This window comes from Odocoileus virginianus, chromosome 3 (genome assembly GCF_023699985.2).
Source record: "Odocoileus virginianus isolate 20LAN1187 ecotype Illinois chromosome 3, Ovbor_1.2, whole genome shotgun sequence".
NCBI classification, from domain to species: domain Eukaryota; kingdom Metazoa; phylum Chordata; class Mammalia; order Artiodactyla; family Cervidae; genus Odocoileus; species Odocoileus virginianus.
In genome coordinates this window covers 88,396,836-88,413,697 of record NC_069676.1, presented here as the reverse complement: position 1 = coordinate 88,413,697, position 16,862 = coordinate 88,396,836, and the positions used below count along the sequence as shown (strand labels likewise).

Sequence of the window (16,862 nt, the reverse complement as noted above, 5' to 3'; positions counted from 1 at the left end):
GATTCCAGTAGAGATGTACACTTATATCCCAGTGTAAGAATTTGTGTGCTGGAAGCAAGCATTGGAAATGTCAACAACAGCAACAAAAGTTCACAGTGATTAGTTAACTTCCTGAATGATTTTTGTCCTGACTAATATTCAATGCTAGAAGGAAAATAGGAACAGACACACATACACAAGCACACACATATACCTTCTTTCTCCAAATGCATTCTTTTTCCCTTCTACTGCTATTTCAAACATTTTAAAATTGATAGCGCTTTTATGTGAAATGTTTCTTCTGGATATCATTTAGTCATTAGCAACATCATCAAGCATTAACAAAAATCTCCTTTCTGCAAAAACACATATGTGCTTCTTTCTAATGTTGAATAACATGAGCATACACTCCTGGCAATAAATGATATGATTTATTGTTAAGGTCAGTTGTGGAGCTGTAGAGAGCTTGTATTTTAACTCAGCACGCCAGCTCTGAATCATCATTCCTCTGCTGATAAACACTGAGCTGCCATCCATTTATGGGCATTTTTCCCTTGCTTGTTGCTGCTTTATTATTAAAGCCACCATAAAGATCCATCCTAGCAGCAAGTGTCTCCCAAGAAATGTTCATAAATGGAAACCCTTAGTGAAGTCTGGCACTTCAATGGCCCTGCTTGAAGTCGACCTATATTTTTTAGCTGTTTTGTGGATATCCTATACACTAATCTCCCTTTGTGGTCATTTTTTTAATAGAGAAGATGTTTGTGGAAAACCAGTAGCGTACCTGGTTAACCAGCTTACCAAAACATACATGTCAAGTAGAAGGTGCGATGGTGGAAGACAACTCAAATCTCTGGAGTGGCATCTATTGTTATGCGGTGTTTGATTGTCTGAAATTGACACCTTAGTTCTAACACATTTTCAGATCTGGTTTACTAAAGTTGACTCAAGTTTACTAAAGTTTACTAAAGTGAGTGCTTAAATAACTCTATGAATTCACCTCTATTCTGCATAGGATGCCAAAAAGCAGTGGTGTTTTCCGTCTATGAAAGGATTGTGAGCTGATTTTCATAAATGCACCCCTTTATCTGAGTGATATATAAGAGGGTTTTGCTTTTATTCACTCATAACAAAATTGATAATATAAAAACCATATCTGAACAAAAAGAAAATCTCAAATGTAATAATTTACAATAAACTTTTAGGGACTTCAATAATAGAGGGAAGAATCTTAGAGTGGAAATCTTATATTCTGGAAATATAAAGTTTTTTACTGATAAATGAAAATATGAAAGGATACTTCAAGTTTCTATTTACCAGCTTCTGTATCTCGGCTGACTCTCGCAGTGGTAAATGTTGTAAGTCTTGGCTATCAGAGTGTCTGAGCGGGAGAAGAGTAATTTCCTACTTTGAAAAATTCATTGGTTCCTCTATTTAAAGTTTGTGTATAGAGTCATGTGTAATGGAGTTTCATGAGAAAACAAATGTGTTTTTTTGCCATACGAGCAGGTACTGACCTCTCACTCTCATTATTTCTCTGTTTTTTCATATGGTATAATAGTGGGGTCAGGTCAGTGGGTCCTCTTATAGGATAAAAGTAAAAAAGATTAATAAATGTGCCAAAGCCTCACTTTAATTGAACCTGAAGCATATGTTGCAAGTATGTAAAATATGTCCCAGATGTTTCACCAGGGCTAGTGTCTTGGCTTTCGTTGATTACCACCAGGCAGCTATTAGTCCTGTAACCTTTGGACTTGGGGGTAAATGGGGTATTACGTGGCACAGAATGGAAGCACCTGTTTTCCATTCAACAAAGACCCCTGGCAGGCTTCGCCTAAGCCCATCCATATGTTTTCACTTAGCAGATTGTTGGACGATTATGAAAAGTGTCTTTCTTTAGAGCCAGCATTGATATTAGTCACTCACAATGAAAGGACAAGTCACTGGCTACTTGACAAGGTCCGTGTGAGCAGAAACTGAAGTTGTTCACTTCTTTTGAGCTCGGAGTGTTTTCCTTCATCATAATTATATAGCTGGCATAGACACAGGTATAAGAGATTGAGGCAAAGATGATAATGGCCTAACATAATAGTTTTGTAATAGCTTTTCTTTAGTGCTGCCTTTAGCACCTGGGAAGACTTTGGGTAAAATTGGTAAAGGCAAAAAGTCATGATTTACCTAGATTCCCAGATCTTGAGATTTTTTTTCCACATTATGGACTTTGAGTATCTTTTTGTGTGTGTGAGCTCTTCCTTTTTATTAAAGCAGCTAATCAGTATTCAGATGAGGGTTTGTGGTGCTCACATTTATCCTTCATTCTAGAATTCATTGTCCACATTTGCTTAAATCTAAAATTATGTGGCCTCTCTCTTAATCCAATTCCGTGGTTTTCATAAAGGCAGAGAATATGGGTTTGAAATGGTGAGTCTCAGTTATGAATCACTGATTTGTTAATATTTCCACTTATATCTGCCTGTGAGGTAGCACCAGGTTAAGCGGTACTGGGGCCTGAAATTTTTAAAAGTTAGAAAGACACTATATTGCATTCTTAGTTCCCTTTGTGGTAAGGCATTCTTTCAGCCATCAACCACAAAGTCACAGTGTGATTTTCTTACCTGATACCAAATCCTGCCTTTGTGGTTAATAGAATATCTTAGCAAATAAGGCTTAGATAAATTACCTACGTGGAACTATCAACAAACTATATAATCGGGCTTTTCACCATGTTATGCGTAATAATACAGTGGTCAGTCTGCATAATCCTGACATCTAATTAATGAAGACCAGCTTTCTGTTTTGTAGCTTTAAAAGTTTAGGCATGCTTTCCATGGTGTGTCCTACCCTTGTAATGGGATCCACCTGCAGTATCAGGAAGCAGAAGATAGACTGCAGGTTTTCCTCAGGAAAAGCACAGATCCAAATGCGTGGCATTCTAGAAATGTTTATTGATAAAAGATATTTAAATGTTCAGACGTGTATGCTTACCTTGCTTTTCTTTTTTTCTTCAGCTATGATGTCAAGGTTATTGTGTTTCAAGATAACTAGTTGGAATCAAGGAAACCTATCTGAGTAACTTCAAAACACAGATTGTTCGCTTTAATTCTCAAAATCTGTGTTTTCTGGCTTAATTCTCCAGCCCTACATGTTTATAACATACCCAAGATGAGTACATCTCTGCATCTCAAATCACCCGTGAGGGGGAAGGGAAGAGATCACTCTGTTAAGTGGTATGAGACAAGATTGTAATCTGACAAAATGGCATTTTCTAGTTATAGTCAGTGAAATAACTTCATGGTGGAAAACAGATCAAAGCTTTGGGAAAAGGCAGGAAAAGAGGAGACCAAAAAAAAATCCTATTTTATGTTTAACTGAAATACAATTGCATTAGCTTATTGGTATTATTATTTTATGTGTATGTATTGTTAATTTTATTTAGTATTTTTTAAATTTATTAGTAGTATGTTATTAGTGGTATTATTAGTATTGTTAGTATTATTGCTTCATAACAAATTATCACAAACTTAGAGGCTTTTTAAAAATTTTTAAATATTTACTTACTAAGGCTAGCAATAGTCCATTGTAAAATATTAAAATAAGATTTCTGGGTTTTTTAATATTTTATTGGAGTATAGTTAATTTATAATGTGTTAGTTTCAGGTGTAGAGCAGAATGGTTCAGTTATAGATAAACATATATTCATTCCTTTTTATGTTCTTTTCTCATATAGGTTATCACAGAATCTTGAATAGAGTTCCCTGTGCTATACAGTAGGTCCTTGTGAGTTAGCTCAGTTCAGTTGCTCAGTTGTGTCTAATTCTTTGCGACCCCAAGGACTGCAGCACGCCAGGCCTATCTTTCCAGCACCAACTCCCGGAACTTGTTCAAACCCGTGTCCATCGAGTCGGTGATGCCATCCAACCATCTGTCGTCCCCTTCTCCTCCTACCTTCAGTCTTTCCCAGCATCAGGGTCTTTTCCATTGAGTCAGTTCGCATCAGGTGGCCAAAGTATTTGAGTTTCAGCTTCAGCATCAGTCCTTCCAATGACTATTCACGACTGATTTCCTTTAGGATGGGCTGGTTGGATCTCCTTGCAGTCCAAGAGACTCAAGAGTCTTCTCCAACACCACAGTTCAAAAGCATCAATTATTCAGTGCTCAGCTTTCTTTATGGTCCAACTCATCACATCACATATGTATGAGGTAGATAACATGTGAGTTATCTACTTTATGCATAGATAGTGTGTGTGCATGTATTTATCCCAAGCTCCTGATTTATCCCTGTCCTCCTTGTTTCCCCTTTGGCAAATTTGTCTTTGGTATCTGTAAGTCTGTTTCTGTTTTATAAATATGTTCATTTGTATCTTTTTTAATTAGATTCCACATATGAGTGCTTTCATATGCTACTTGTCTTTGATTTACTTCACTTAGTACGATAATCTCTAGGTCCATCTATGTTGCTGCAAATGGCATTATTTCATTTTTTTAATGGATGAATAATATTACATTTTATACATGTACTCATCTCCCTTATCCACTCCTCTGTCAATGGACATTTAGGAAGCTTCCATTTCTTGGCTGTTGTAAATAGTGCTGCAATGAACATCTTTTCAGATCATGGTTTTCTCTGGATGTATGCCCAGGAGTGAGATTGCTGGATCATATAATAGTTCTATTTTAAGTTTTTTAAGAAACCTCCATACTGTTTACATTCCCACCAACATTGTAGGAGGGTTCCCTTTTCTCCACACCCTCTTCAGCATTTGTTGTTTTTAGACTTTTTGATGATGACCATTCTAACTAGGGTGAGGTAATACTTCATTGTAGTTTTGATTTGCATTTCTCTGGTACTTAGTGATGTTGAGTATCTTTTCATGTGCTTTTTGGCCATCTGTATGTCTTCGTTGGAGGAATGTCTGTTTAGATATTCTGCCTATTTGTTTTATTGAATTGTTTGTTTTTTTGACATAGAGCTACATGAGCTGTTTCTATATTTTGGAGATTAATACGTTGACAGTTGCCTCATTTGTGAATATTTTCTCCCATTTTGTGTGTTGTCTTTTCATTTTGTTAATGGTTCCTTTGTTGTGCAGAAGCTTTTAAGTTTAATTAGGTCTTACTTATTTATTTTGTTTTTATTTTCATTATTCTAAAGAGATGGCTCAAAAATTATATTGTTGCAATTTATGTCAAAGAGTTTTCTGCCTGTGTTTTCTTCTAATAGTTCTATAGTGTCTGGCCTTATATTTAGGTCTTTGATCTGTTTCGAGTTTAGTTTTGTGTCTGGTGTTAGAAACTATTCTCATTTCATCCTTTTACAGTAGCTGTCCAATTTTCCCAGCACCACTTATTGAAGAGATTATCTTTCCTCTATTGTATATTCTTGCCTCTATTATTGTAGGTTAATTGACCACAGGTGTGTGGGTTTATTTCTGGCTACAACCATAAACATTTATTAGCTCTCAGTTCAGTAGATCAGCAGCCCAGGTATGACTCAACTGGGTTCTCTGCTCAGTGTCACATTCAAAGTTTCAATCAAGCTGAATTCTTGTTTAAAGGCTCTGCAGAAAAATCCACTTTCAAGCTCATTTAATTTGTTGGTAGAATTCAGTTCTTTGTAGAAACCCTTGTTTTCTTGCTGGCTCTCTGCTCCTAGTGTCCACTTGCCATGGCCTCACCCATCTTTATATCCATCAGTGGAGAATCTCCCTGTGTCAAATCTCTTTCACACTTCAAATATGTTTCTTCAAGAGCCCCATTGTTATTACGGGGTCACCTGATAAGGTCAGGCCCACCAAAGATGCTCTCCCTTTTAAAAGTCAACTGTAACATAATCTAATCATGACAATGACTATCCCATCCTATTCCCAAATCCCCCTCATACACAAAAGCATTATATAGATTACATAGGCATTAAAAGGATTATACAGGACATATACATCAGGAGGTAGGAATCTTGACAGCCATCTTAGAATTCTGCCTAATACAACCATCTAGTCCGACCCATGCTCTAGAACAAAACTGGAGCAGTTTCTGCATTCCTTGCTTTGCTACAACCTGATCTAACTATCTTGCAGTAAACAAATTAGGAAATGCTGCCTGCCTGGACATAGCCTTTCAAAGATGATAGGAAACATCTTAGACCAGAGGTATAAACTGAGATATATTTTACAGTCATAATACAATATGTTCAGATTCGATCCCTGGGTCAGGAAGATACCCTGAAGGAGGAAATGGCAGCCCACTCCAGTATTCTTGCCTGGAGAATCCCAGGGACAGAGGAGCCTGTTGGGCTGCCGTCTATGGTGTCGCACAGAGTTGGACACGACTGACGCGACTTAGCAGCAGCAGCAGCAGGGGCACCCAGGCGTTTCTCATCCCAGGACTCCCTTGCGGGCCGCTGGGACTCCGGCAATTTCATGAGACCTCCCTTCCTTTGAGCCCCTGACACTCAGCACGCCCCAGTGCATCCTCTCCCTGCCTCTCCTAGTTTTAAAAAGAGGAAACTATACTTCTAATACAAACTTAAGCGAACTGGTAGAGCCAGGGCTCAACACTCAGGTTTCCAATATTGCATCTTTACCCTTCCTTAAGGTTTTCCAGGGGAAAAAAAATCAGTATAGATGCAAATGATCTCGGGGATGGTCTTTAGTAGCACAATCAGGGAACATACCATCCAAGCCAGCGAGGGGCTATTTACACCTCTGTTTCTTTTTCTTCTCACTATTCTCTTTCACTTTCAGCTCTTTCCCATCACACCAGCTGAGGGGCTGTGTAGTAGGCAAAATAATAGCCCCCCAAGAGGTCCCTGCTAATCCCTAGAACCTGAGACTATGTTACACTGCATTGTAAAGGGGCATTAAGTGGCAGATGGACTGAAGGTTGCTAATCAGCTCACTTTGCAACAGGGAGCTAATCCTGGATTATCTGAGTGGGCCCAAAATAACAAGTGTCCTGAAAAGTGGAAGAGACCCTCAGAGTGGGTAGCAGCTGGCAGCCGCTTGTGCAGCTATGGCCAAAACCAATGCTCAGAACCTTCGCAGCAAGAAGGAAGAGCTGCTGAATCATCTGGGCCACCTGAAGGTGGAGCTCTCCCAGCGGTACATCGCCAAAGTGACAGGCGACACGTGGTCCGAGCTGTCCAGTGAGTTCACTGCCCTTATTCTCACCGTCATTGACCAGACTCAGGAAGAAAACCTCAGGAAGTTCCATAAGCCCCAGGATCTGCTGCCCAAGAAAATACATGCCCTGTACCCCAGGCTCAACAAGCACAAGGAGTTCTGAAGACCACGGAGAAGCTGCTGAAGAAGCAGCCCCAGAAGACAAGCCACTGTGGAAACACACAGTCAAGGCGGAGCGCTGAGTGGGGGTGCGGTGGGGTGGGGCGGGGCAGGGAGGGAAGCCGCTTTGCTGGCTTCGAAGGTGGAGGAAGGGGCCATAACCCAAGGAATGTGGGCAGCCTTTAGAAACTGGAAAGGCTCCTAGACACTCCAGAAAGAAATGTGGCCTTGCTCACATCCTGATTTTAGCCCAGTGAGACCCATTGTCAACTTCTGAACTGCAGAATTGTAAGATAATAAGCTTACATTGTTTTAAGCTAGGTTTAAGATAATTTGTTACAGCAGCAATAGGAACTAACACTTCAAACTTCATTTTCTATACTTCTCAAAAAACAAAAAACAAAATACTGCATTTCAAAGCCCTAAATCTGAACTCCTAATTTTTCCCTATTATCTTAGTCCTACTGTGCTATATAAATATGGCTATATGATTTTTCATTTAATGTGGAAACTAAAAGCAGAATCTAACAAAACAAATATTTTTATTCAAATTGCCTTAGTTTTTATTTCAGAAAACTTGTCGAAATCGAGAGTGAGTTAGAACCCATCTCTAGTGCAGTGGGTTACTTTCCTATTTAGGAAAGTATTATTATTATTATTCATTGGTGAGTGGAGCACCAAAGCATGGTCAACTTCATTTTTCAACAGAGGAAACTCACTTCCTTACAACATTCATTCTATTTCTTAAAATGTTTCATTCCACATAGCACCAGGACACAGAGTACTAGCCTTATTTAGGTCACAGACCCTTTCAGAATCTGAAGACAGCTGTGGATTTTCTCCCCAGAAGAAACCACATAAACACATATATAAATAACTTTTTGTGCCATTTTTTTTGCAACGGAAATTGAATTATTTTCCAGAGACTATAAAGTATCTTTCTAAAGTCTTATCTCTGTTGCTCGCACCACATTTCTCTTGATATTAATGCCTATTTTCCTCAAACACCTGAGATATATGCAAATTTTTCAAGTAAAAATGAAGTTTAATTCTGCTCAAAAGTAAGATTCTACGAGAATGCTGATGTTTGGCTTTGATATTGAAAATTATGGAGTGGTTTTTTTGACATAGCAATAGGCTTGTTATTTTTGACATCTGTTTGACTATGACTTTTCAGTTTCATGGCAATAAGTGCTTAAAATACTCATTTGGCAGAAGAAAACAGTAACAAATAAAATGGGAGCTGCTGTGGCTTTATTAGATGAGGGTTATACATAGTGAGATTCCTAGAGTTCTCCAAAATTCTTGTTGAGTTCATGCTTTGAAAAGTCTGCATCATTAATGCTTTGTCTTTTTTTTTTTTTAAGGATCAAATATTCATGGTTGCATGTTAAGGTCATCTAAGGCAGGATTAGCTTTGAAAGGGTTATCTGAGGACTCCAGCTGCCTATCAGTTTCTACCTGTAAACAAATTAGAAAGCTTTGTTACTCATTCCAGCTTGCAGAAGCCCTTCTCCAGCCTTGAACTCCTTAGGTAACTGTCTGCCTCCCAAGTTGCAGTGTTAAAGAATCTAACTGCCAATGCAGGAGATGCAAGAGACATGGGTTCGATCCCTGGGTTGGGAAGATCCTTTGGAGAAGGAAATGGGAACCCACTCAAGTATCCTTGCCTAGGAAATCCCATGGATAAAGGAGCCTAGCAGGCTACAGTCCATGGGGTTGCCGAGTCAGACTCAACTGAACGACCTAGCACGGAGACACACACATATTGCCTCCACGTGCCCTTCCAGAGTGGCAGGTGAGCTGAAAAAAATTTAAATGAAAAGATTGACCTAGGTAACTTGGCAAGAATATCCATCAAGTATGACAGAGGATGAGATAGTTAGATGGCATCACTGACTCAATGGTCATTTGGAGTTTGTCCATTGGACTCAGTGGAGTTTGAGTAAACTCTGGGACCTGGTGATGGACAGGGAAGCCTGGTGTGCTGCAGTCTATGGGGTCGCAAAGAGCTGGACATGACTGAGCAACTGAACTGAACTGAAAATGAACTATGACTGGACTCTTTCCTGTTGCATTATTCTAATAGTTGGATTTCCTTGGCCTCAAAAAAAAAAAGTGGAACTTGCATTTGAAGGTCAACCAAACATTTGAAGACAGGTCCTCTGGAAAGCTAGTTAACTTCTGTTTTGCAGCATTGAACTGACTCTTCGACTCTCATTTCTCAACAAAACTTCTTGAAATAGCAGTGTGTCAGCCCTGGCTCTCAGGAGGTTGATAACATTCATAGAAATAGACACAGTTTTTTCATGATCGCTGGCAGAGTCGTTGACATGGGCTGACACCACTGCATGTTGAGATGAGGAGCGTGTTTCTTCACCAAAGCAGCAGAACCAGATGTGTTGCCAAGCGTCACAGATGCTCCATCTGAGCGCAGGGTGCCAAGATCTTTATTCCGCCTGAAAGTTTGTTTGGCAAAGAAATCCTTCACCATATTAAAGACATTGACTCTGCAGGTTCTATAAGGAGTTCACAATGTAGGGATTCTTCCTTGATTGTGATAATGTGCCAGCAGGAGTTGGCTATGGAAATAGAGGTATATATTTTCATTAAGTTATTAATATATGCAGAAAGGGAAATATTAAAGAGAGGTCTGAAATTCTGCTGTGGCAACGGCATTTGATGAGAACACAACCTCAAGAAATATGTTGCTTCACCAAAATATTTCAGTGGCCAGGGAGTGGGTTATTTTTCTTGGTCTTATGATGAACTCAAAAAATGTTTGAAGGCAAGTCTTTTTTTCTTGGGGAATATCCAAAGCCAGGTAAAATTCCAGTTTGTAAAAATCAGGATATTTTTATATAAAGAGAAAGATCCACAATGTCAAATAGATTTTTAGAGCAGGCAGCTTTATACTCCTTCAATTTTGTTGGTTCAGTGCTTCTGTGGGCCAGAACCTTGTCACACAAGAAATACTTCCCCTTTTGTGTTACACCGCACTCCATAATTAATATAAAATTAATAGATATAAAAGTTACATGGTACTTTTTTCTTTGCAATTTTCCAACTTTAGCCAAACTCAAAGTAAACAAAGGTATATGGCTATGGCTATAATCATGTTATCAGGGTGAGTTTTCTTAGATTCCTATCAAGAGGAAACTGCTTTAGAGGTCTTAACATGGTAGTGGTGACGCCAGCTGTCTCTTTACCCTCTATAGCATCAATGGCAAAATGCTTTCTGTTCTGTCCTTTCCTGCCGACTGATCTTAGGCTGGGCCATGGGCCTCTCTTTGGCTGACCCATGCACTTCCCAGCAAAAAGGCTCAAGAGCTGTCCTTTGGCTCTGCCCTTTCTCTTTCCTTCTGAAACACAACTGGAACTTTCCATGCAGAAGCGCTTCTTTCAGCCTGAATTCTAGAGTAAAGATGACATGGTGTGTGTGTATCAGTTGCTCAGTCATGTCTGACCCTTTGAGACCCCATGGACTGTAGCCCACTGGGCTCCTCTGTCCATGGGATTCTCCAGGCAAGAATACTAGATTGGGTTGCCATGCCCTCCTCCAGAGGATCTTCCTGACCCAGGGATCAAACCTGGGTCTCTGGCCTTACAGGCAGATTCTTACCATCTGAGCCATCAGGGAAGCCCCTTCAGCCTGAATTCTGGAGTAAAGATGACATGGAGCCAGCCCATATGATCATGAATTTTAAGCAAAAAATAAACCTTTGTTTTTATAGGTATCTATGATTTTGAGGTCCTTTTTTCACTGTAAACACATGAGTTAGTCTAGGCTGATAGGTACAGCATTCCATGCCATATTCTCTGTATGAATCAGTGTCTTCATATTATCTGAAAAGCAAAGTCTCAGAAAGGAAGTATTAAAATGTTATTTTCTTCTCAAATCCAGAAACCTAGCCTCACCCCTTGAAGCCCAACCTTAGGTATTTGATGAACTAATTTGCTCTTGTGCCTCTCATACTGAAAACTGATACTTCTTTTTCTTTTGCCATAAACATATATTGAAGGACAAGTCACTAGGTAGAAAAAGATAAATATGACACAATTCAGGCCTTTCAGGAGTCATTGTCTGATGGGACCCTTGGTGATGTAAGCTAATAGTTGTAATACAGTGAGAAAAATGTCCTAGCAAAGTTGTGAACAGAATCTGGGTGGGCAAAACAGGAGGATGACCATATTCATAGGACTGTCAGCAAATGTTGCACAGAAGACATGGCATTGGGTTTGGGTCTTGAAGGATATACAGAATGTGTGGTGTGTAAAGTCAAGTGGTATGTGAAGCCAGAGGAGCCAGAGTGGAGGAAAGGGATGCTGGTCAGGGGACTTTAGGGCTGTGAAGGCTTCTGTTGTTCAGGTTTGACTTGTGTCCGACTCTTTGCGACCTCCTGGACTGCAACACTCCAGGCTTCCCTGTCCTACCAGAGTTTGCTCAAACTCATGTCCATTGAGTCGGTGATACCATCCAACCATCTCATCCCTTGTCGCCCCCTTCTCCTCCTGCTCCCAATCTTTCCCAGTATCAGGGTCTTTTCCAAAGTGTCAGCACTTTGCATCAGGTGGCCAAAGTATTGGAGTTTCAGCATCAGTCCTTCCAATGAATTTTCAGGGTTAATTTCCTTTAGGATTAACTGGGTTGATCTCCTTGCAGTCCAAGGAACTCTCAAGAGTCTTCTCCAGCACCACAGTTTGAAAGCATCAGTTCTTTGGTACTCAGCCTTCTTTATGGTCCAACTCTCATATCCGTACATGACTACTGGAAAAACCATAGCTTTGACTATATGGACTTTTGTTGGCAAAGTAATGTTTCTGCTTTTTTATATGCTGTCTAGATTTGTCATGGATTTCCTTCCAAGGAGCAAGAGTCTTTTAGTTTCATGACTGCCGTCACCATCCACAGTGATTTTGGAACCCAAGAAAATAAAATCTGTCACTCTTTCCACTTTTTCCCTTTCTACTTGCCATGATGTGATGGGACTGGATGCCATGATCTTAGTTTTATGAATGTTGTTTTATGCCAACTCTTTCACTCTGTGTTTTTTGCCATCATCTAAGGAATTTGAGGTCTATTCTCCAAGCAATGAAGAATCAAAGGCAGTTCTAAAGTAAGAAACTGTCATCTTGAAATTTGTGCTTTATGAAGGAAACTTTGGCAACAGGGCAGAGGATGGCATAAGAAGGAGATGAACCTTGAAGGGAGGTGGGCTGGATGGTTCCACAGTAGCCCCAGCAGTAAATAATGGTAATGTTTACCTGCATGGTACTAGTGACAATAGTAAAAAAATTTGAGAGATATATTTATCTATCTCTGTAATATGATTATTGAGAAAATTTATGTGGCTAGAGTAAGACCTGATGCGAAGAGCCAACTCTTTGGAAAAGACCCTGAGGCTGGGAAAGATAGAGGGCAAGAGGAGAGGAGAAGGGGCGACCGAGGATGAGATAGCTGGATGGCATCACCGACTCAATGAACCTGAGTTTTAGCAAACTCCAGGAGACAGTGAAGGATAGGGAATCCTGGTGTGCTGCAGTCCATGGGTCGCAAAGAGTCAGACACAACTTAGCGATGGAACAACAACAGAGTAAGGGAATATTGGGGGTTCTAGATAACTGGGAGCTGCCTACCTGAAGCATCCTTACATCTGTGTAGCACTTCAGCATTTCAGAGTACTTCCCCTTCCTTACGTTAGTTAATTTCTCTATGACTGTATTGGCTGAGCAAGTACCATTATCATGATGAGGAAATAGCTAAGATTAGAAACCAGAGAATGTGACTAAATTAGAAAAGTAGTTGAGCCTAAAAACCAGTTAACTTATCTAATAGGGAGAAGCTAAGATTAGGAATTAGGTAGCTTGCCTGATGATGAAGAAATGGAGATCAGAAGACAAATTCTCTCATTCATTTTCCTTCCCAGTCATGTTGTGTCTAAGCCTGCTGACCCACCTAGAGATGACAGCCAGGCCACTTGGAATGTAATTCTGCACAGCCAGAGCCTGTTTGCCTCAGTATACACAGGGAGAGTGTCCTGTACGCCTGTCCAGCCCTCTTCGGCATGCTAGGTCTTGAGAAAGCAGACCGAGTTTTGGAAAAATGGTGGCAATAGAGTCTTTTACTCATTCAGTGTCCTTCCAATTGGGAAGCCCAGATCCAGTGTGAAAGCAAAGAACATGAAGGTGAAGGGAGCGCAAAGATTTTTAATGCCTCAAAAGTTGGTTCAGAGCAAAATGTATAGAGCAATCATGTTTATTCTGGCCTTACTGTAAGAGTCACTTAGAGAGTATGATGCTGCAGGTGGGATGCATGAGACAAGTGCTCGGGCCTGGTGCACTGGTATGACCCAGAGGGATCGGGTGGAGAGGGAGGCGGGAGGGGGCATCGGGATGGGGAATACATGTAAATCCATGGCTAATTCATGTCAATGTATGACAAAAACCACTGCAATATTGTAAACTAATTAGCCTCCAACTAATAAAAATAAATGGAAAAAAAAAAAAGAAAAAGAAAAAAAAGAGAGTATGATGCTGGAAGAATATGGTTTAGTTGAGAAGCAGCTACTATTATCAGTATTTTTCAATGAAAACCAAAACCTCTGAGATATAAAGTAACTCACTAAAGGTCACTAAAGAAGTGAAAAAACCAAACTTCAAACTCTAGTCTGTTGCCTCCAAAGCCTCCCCTTTTCTGCATAACAGCCTTACCTCACACCCTCCTCCCCCTGCCCCAGAAAACACTTAGTGCCCTAAAGCAATAATTGTCCATGTCTTCACTATGCAGTGGACTAACTGGGCTCACCCGGGTGGTTCTTGCCTGAATTTCTCATGTGGTTGCAGCCAGATGTCTGTGGTCATCTTCAGGGTGGCTCGGTCAGGGGATTAGAGATTGTTGCTGGTTTCTCCTCAAGTGGCAGCTCGGTTCTGAGAGAGAAAATTCAAAATTAATTGTTTCAAGAGATCCAGGTTTTGGAAGTACAAGAATGTCACTTCTGTCATATGCATCAAGCTAGTCTGTAGAGTCAGTCCAGTTTCAGGGAGAAGGTGAATTTCATTCTACCTCTTCAACAGGAGTGTCAAGGTCATATTGCATAAGAACCTGAGGGATAAGATGTGTTGTGTGGCCATGTTTCAAAAATAAATCAGCCACAATTTTCAAGAGCACAAGCTTCAAATAGGTGTCTTGTAGCCTTCAGGAATATGAAGCCTGTTACCAGGAGACTGTCTAAGGCTTATCCACACATGGTGCTGGATTAGGTTATCTCAAAAATTAAACAAACTAGCATTTTCAATTTGCCAGGTATATCTAAATTTTATCATGCTATTAATATTTCTTTTTATTTCACTTTTTGTGTTCGATTTATGAGATGAGAAGCGACAAAGAACTGACTAAATTGTCATTCTTGACTTCTCCACTGAAATCTCAAAGGGCTCCCTAAATCCCTCTTCTTTTGCTTTGTCCAGAGATAAGAATCCAGTCCAAAAATTTCATCTTCTACCTAAGCTCGCCTTTGAAACTAATTGAGGTGGGGGGAGTAGGAAGGAAGTTGTAAAGAATCCTTTTAAAATTCCCATTTAAGTTGTAATGGACATTCATTGCCGTCTACCCATGGAGGACAGAATGCCAGTCCTGTGTTCTGGAAGTCAGGCTTTACTTACTCTGACTGGCTGCCAAAATGAAAAAGTCAAGTGAGGAAAAGAGGTTGCACAGCATTTCCTTCTTAAAACACAAGGGTTTCTACTTTTTAGAAAATGTAATTTGAAATTGCCAGCAGATCACATCTGGTATTTTACTAATTTGTTCAAGGTCATTTCTCATAGGATTTCAAAGATCACTTATATCTCTAAAACTTGTGTTGTAAGAACTCCGAGTAACTCAGGCAGAAGTCTTTTCCAAGACCCTTGGAGCTAATATTTCTCTGTTGTAGTGAGGTAACCTTACGTAAAATATATATTCGGCACGTTATACACATGCATGCTATTTCTCAGTTCTGGTATCTTAGCCGAGTCTTCTGATCAGCAATGATTTAGAAATGGGAACAGCATCTGTATTCTCTGTGATTCCACACTTGAATATTTTGGAGCCATACAAGGCAATAAGATAAACGAATATACAGCTGTTGCAGTCTGATAATGTAAGATTTTATTGATTATCCAACAAGAGTAACTACCCTGGGTATTAGATTTGCTTGTCACAGCCTTCAGTGCCTGGGGTAGTTGAACAAGTTCTTTTCTTCCACTGAGTTGACCTCAAAGTCACATAGTTTCTGAATCAACGTCCTCAGATTTCATACTTTGGCAATTTCTTTCCTTTCTAATGGGGTATATTAGAGAAAATGTGTCACCTTTTGCACCATGTAATACCAAATCAGATCAGAATTCATGCACAATTATGTCAGTGGAAATCTAATAGTATGGGCTGGCTTATCTCTAGATAACACATGGACAAATAAACTTCCACAACTGACAGATTTACTTGATTTTTTTTCAGATAAGTTATTTGTAAGTAATCGAGCTAAAGACTGTAACTGGATTATTTTTCATACTATTAAAAAAAAAAAAAAGACCCTCTATGGTAAAATGGTTGCTAAGTATTCAAGCTCTGTCAATCTGCCTTTTTCTCCTCTCTTTCTCTTTGAAAAAGTTCCTGTATAGTGAATGCGAGGAAAGAACCAAAAAAAAAGACATTTTGCATTAGCTATATTTATTAAGAGAACTAACAACTTTAGGCAAACAAAATTTACATAAAACACTTATGTGAAAATAACATTCGTTGCTAGTTAATGGCATTTAAGTAACACAGGTTATGTGGTAGTCTACCTGGGAAAGATATTAGGCTGCCTAAAAAGCATTCATCTGTGTTTCTTTTTTATAATCAGGAAAAGTCAAAGCCCATTACTAATCTGAAGTCTTCTTGAAACCAATTAAAATAATTTAAGATAAGTTGTACTGCAATTGTGCTTTTTAAGTGTTTTAGACTTAGGATGTCTTAGGGATGTTGTAACCCCTTTTAACGTTACTATTTATATATAACTACCATGTGTATAGTATTACACCTTTAATGCACTGTATTAGCTGTCACTTGAAATTAAGTGCAGGCGTGTTCTTTTTTGGCCTTCAGTTTCTCCTACATTAAATGTTTAAATAATGATACCAGTAGTAAAAGGGTAGGTAGCATTCCCAGCGGAAACTCGCTTCTGCATCTGGTTGGGCTGTGTTCAGGTTTCTATGTGAAAGATATCGTAATATCAGAATCTCTTAGTGTTTACACACCTGGTGTCCAGAACTCTACCTGATGTCTTTTCTTGGGGAATTAATGGAATCAAAGCTTAGGGTAGGCATGTTTGATAGATATACCTTGTCTGGAGAGATCTGGTGATAATTCCATCAAAATTTGTCCCTAGCTGGTCATATATCTATGCATTTTTATATCTTTGCAGTTTTCTTCACCAACTCTGCTTGCATCAGTGCCTTCATTAGAAGGTCAGGTTCTGAGGATTTAGTAATTCACCTTGAAATGTACTATAAGTTGAATGTATCAGGCATGAGTTTTCTCCACTCAGCATGAATTTCATAGCATTAAAAAAGGCAAACCCAGAGCTA

At 39.5% G+C, this 16,862-nt stretch overlaps 1 protein-coding gene across 8 annotated transcripts in view; it reads left to right on the top strand.

Moving 5' to 3' along the window:
- The window catches only part of MCTP1 (multiple C2 and transmembrane domain containing 1), a 545,955-nt gene that overhangs the window by 469,961 nt on the left and 59,132 nt on the right, over positions 1-16,862 (top strand). The window lies entirely within an intron of this gene.